Genomic DNA, 4,850 nt, shown 5'->3' with positions numbered 1-4,850 from the left:
CTGGGATCATGACCTGAGCTGAAGGCAGCCGCTTAACCAACTGAGCCACCCAGGCGTCCCTGGAGTTATTTGTTTAAAAGCCACTTGAAATCCTAATTGAATATGCAGCTAGGTTGATTTGTTACAATTTCTTTTCTGTTTAACTTTTATTTCCCTTTTTAATTTATATTCTAAGTATTAAAGAATTCATAAAACAAAATTAGATTAAAAATTAGATTAAAAGGGCTCATCTCCACCCCTGTCTTGTTTTCACTGCTGCCTAACACAAAATACTGCAGAATGCCCTCACTGCTCCACACCTTGCCTTTCCCACAGCCCACCAGCATCCAGATAGGAGTACACAGACCTTCCTCATTCCTTCTCAAGCTGCCTAACTGTGGGGTAAATCTCATAATTTACTGATTCAGCCTCTATCTCTGGACATTGGGGTTGCTTCTGATATTTTGTATTTACAAATATTTTGATATTTCTGATATTTTGGAAACTCCTATATTTACATTCACCCTATGTATGGTGGTATCTTCAGATTAGACTCTTGTCTCTGTGAATTCCATATACATGAAACTGTTTCCACAGCCTCATCAACAGTATGTTCTCAAACTAGGGATTATTTTGCCAATCAATTGTGAAAGAAATGGGAGAGAAATGATCCCCCATGTAGTTTTAATTTGCATTTCTCTTCAAATGGGTAAAGTCACACCTGTTCTCGCATGAAGAAGGGAATTGATTCTTGTGCTCTTTGAAACTTCTATTAGTTATTATTAATACTTAATATAGCAAATGTTTGCTTACCTTTATCAGTATCTTTCATTTTCAGTCCTTTGAAATTTATTGAGATTTTACTTGTGTTTTCAAAACTTGACAATTTTGGTAGATATTCCAGGGGCAATGGGAAGGAACGTGCATTCTATGTTAAGGTCACAGAAGTCAATACATCACTTAACCCAATGCTGTGTTTTGACGGAGAGAATGTAGCAGAAGAGATGGATCATTGCCAAGCCTCGCTCAGAAGCCCCCTTGGCATAGAGCAAGCTGGGTGAGCCTGCTGGGAGATGAGCAATCTTGGGGCAGTCGTCCCATCCACCAGACATGGGAGGGAAGCCCTCCGACCCTTTCAGCCTCCACCCGGTTCACCAGCTCACCACGTGTGCACCAGCGAGCCCAGCCTGGGTAGGCTGAGCACAGTTCAGACTCTGATTTGCTGAACACCAGGTCATTTTCGTCAGTGTTAGGTTTGGGGTGGTTTGTTACACGGCGGGAGACATCTGGCACACCACTGCCAACTCCCTGCTCATTACAGCTCTGTGAGAGCTCAGCCTGTCAAATTCCCAGGAATGTCATCAATCAGCAAAGAAAATGAGACTTTAAATGAAATACTGTCTCTGTGCAGCCTGACCTCTTTCTTTGCTTTTCCTTCCTAGATGGATTGTGGAGTTCCTAACTGCCGTTAACTCCCTTTGAGGCCATTCCATTCCTTCCTTCAGGACCTGGTGTTCAAGGCCACGCTGGATACCCTTTGTTCTCTGTTTCTATCTGCCCTGCATGTGGCAGAAATCGTCAAACGTCCATATTTGCTTTGTTCTCACAGCCCCCCAGCTGAGGACTACCTCCCCCAACACCTTCCCACTTATTCAATGACCAGGTCATTTCTTCTGAAATAAGGAATGGAGACAACTTGATGTTCTTAAAGTTGCAGGAATTTAAAAAAAAAAAAAAAAACTCCCCTCACCCACGCAGCATGGACTCTCCTCTGCCACCATAAACCAGTCTTTAAGTAGTCAGGTTAGGTCACTTCTCAGAGGCACAAACCATATCGATTTATTTTCTGCTGGAATCTGTCTACTTAAAGAAAGTTTGCAGAATGTCTCATTGCTCTGGTGTTAGGGATTTTCAGAACAGATTTTGTTTTGCTCGAGACTACATAGCTATGTGTTTAAAAGTTCACATTTTGGTCTTTGAAGCCAGACAGCCTGGATTCAAACTGCAGGTCTCTAGTTTCCCAGCAGCCCCAGCCTTGCGCAAATGGTTTAAGTGGTCTGTGCTTCTGGGAGGAAGTGGTCCGTGAAATGAGGAAGATATTAGTGCCCAGCCCATGGAGCTATAGCCATATACACCTCAAATATGCCAGATCTTTTTGTCTCCTAGCTGCCTCGTGAATGCTATGCCTTCCGTCAACAATAAAACTCTAGATTATCCTAGCAGATGCTGCAAACCTAATGGAGATCAGCAAAAAACAAAAAAAGAGACGAGAAACTGAAGTTTTCCTCCTGAAAATATGTGCACTTCCACATTTCCGAAATCTTTTGCTGTGACAGAAAGTACACTTTCTTTTGTTGCTCATCTTCCAATTCCTCCTAACCATCCAATATCCTGTTTTACTAAGCTGTTGAAATGAATTCTACCCTGCTCTAATACCCAGAGTCCTGGAGGTGCTAAAGAAAATACTGCATATAAAATGCATGAACAGGCAGAATAGGTTTACATAATGTTAATGTAGACAAATGGCATGTACAAAATTATATCTAGCTGCAATTTAATTAGATTAATTAGACCAATATAATTAGTAGTGCTATATTACCCTAGTTAGACTTAAGTGCTCCTCCCCTACCCACCCCCACACACACGCACATACGCACCAGCTCAAAAATGTTTTACAACCCTAAAACATTATAATAGCACATGGAGTACCCATGCAGTAACACATCAATTTCACCACGAACACACCATTAAGAGTGGGAGTTTGTAGGACACTCAAGAGACACATAAAATGCTACCTTACTAGGGAAAAATTTTGATAATATAGACTGAAAAATATCCTTACTGTCAAAAAAAATGTTTATTTCACATTAATCCCAAGTTTAAGTCTGGCCATGATCACACAAAAATGAATTTAACAAACAGGTTCTGGAGTTAACCTAATGAATAAAACAGACTTAGTGTGGCTTTAGTTAAACCCTGCAGAAGTTAAGTTTCAAACACCCATTAAATCACAGATGTGACAGAATTGTTGGGCTGTCCACTGAACACGTCTCAGATGGCTTGGCCCATAAGCCCCGCATAACCTCTAGGAACCAAGGGGGAATTAGGTTCTTAATCAACAGGAGGATGCATAACCAGGCTAATTGGTGTTCTGGGTCAGGGAAAGAGACTGCTGCCCCTGGGTCTATAATTTGTTAAATGATACTGTGCAGCCTCCTTAATTATGACAAATAAAGACTTGTCTTCGTGGTTACATCCAGTGACACTGACAGAGAGGAGAAGGCACGTTGACTAGAGCAACAGAACCCACCCGATATATCCATAGCAGCTAATGTGTTCCTCCCCTGCGCTTGCGTCGGACTATTATGTCTATAGGAGCACAAGCTGCTTTTCAGCTTGGCCTTTCTGCGGAACCCATGATGGTTGCGAAAGTATGAAACTGCCGCACCGACATCGACAGAAACTATGGACAAATAACCAAACGTGCATCATTTCAAGGGTTTTCCTGATTTTCGAATTGTAATCGAACACTACAGAACTGAAAAAGAAAAAGAAAACAAGGAAGAGGCAGAGGCAGGGAGAGAAAGAGAGATAAAAAGTCTTACAACTGATCTGGATGGGCTAAACTTTAACTTACGACATGCCTGCACCCGGGCCTGGCTGGAGGCCCCTGGAGAGAGGCTGGCCTCACTCTCCCCGCTCACCCTGCCCGAAGCTTCCCCAATTCCCAGGGCCCTGGAGCGGCACCTCCTGATTTTTGTGGTTCAATTTGTGCGTTGACAAATATTGACATCTATTGCAAAGAGAATGCGAAGAAATCTGGTGTTCATCTGATTTTTGTTTTCGTCTTTCCGTTCTCAAACATAAATTAAGATATTCCACTAAATGTTAGCTTCTGTAGCCTAATTACACTGAATACACTGTGGTTGATAGTGTTTACATACTGCAAACTACTTAACATCTTATATATAGTAGGAAAGATGTGTTTAAATATGTTTGCATGGCATTACTTGTATATCTCTAAAATAGACTTGAATAATTATCAAGCATTGCCATCACCAGGCTTTTTTGAGTTATAATTAAAATGTATCTTTTTATTATACTTTCAATTTTTGCTCTAGAAAGTGGTGAATTGTAACTGCACATTCAAGATTAAATTGATGTACTCCTTCAAAAAGCAATTCGAGCCATCTTTTACCTATAAATATCGTAATTTGGCGATGGTGTGTGTAGAAGAGAATTTGTATAAATATTTAAATCAGTGCATGGGAAATGTTAAACACTTCTAGTAAATTGAAGATTGGAATGGTCCATATTCTTTCAGAAATGGTGGCGAAGATATCAATGTATATTCATCTGTAGCTGGCAAGCCTGAGTTTGAGCTGCCAGATTCTCTTCCTAACCTTTATCTATACCCAGAAGAGAAATTACATCCCTGTGAAATTGCATCCCTGACAATCATTTTGCCTCTTCGCCCAATCCACAGGATTTTGTCACTGTAGAACTAGATCTCGAAGGTGTTCAGAAGTAGGTATGCCTGAGCTAAAATACGGTTTCTAGTTACCAGTTATAAAGAGCATAGTAAATATGAGACTTATTGATCAGTCCATTCTTGGGAGCCAAATAATCTGAAGTAAGAACACGGGATTTTCTTTTATAGAAAGGTTAATGTTGGTAGAAGGAAGGCTTTTGGGTTAAGGTGCAGAAACCACATATGCTAGAATAAACCAGAATGGGAATTCACTGTCGGGGCTTGCAGCTGGGAGGGAGAGATGGGAACCAAGAGTTAAATCTGGTGGAATATCAGGTACACTTTCAACCAGTGGCTCAAATGCCACCAAAATGGCCTTGCAGCTCTGTTCATCTCTGCC

The sequence above is a fragment of the Mirounga angustirostris genome, unplaced genomic scaffold (assembly GCF_029215605.1).
Source record: "Mirounga angustirostris isolate CCGP_5_RB_7025 unplaced genomic scaffold, mMirAng1.0.hap1 SCAF_14, whole genome shotgun sequence".
In the NCBI taxonomy this organism is placed as follows: domain Eukaryota; kingdom Metazoa; phylum Chordata; class Mammalia; order Carnivora; family Phocidae; genus Mirounga; species Mirounga angustirostris.
Note: the sequence above shows the minus strand (reverse complement) of the source record.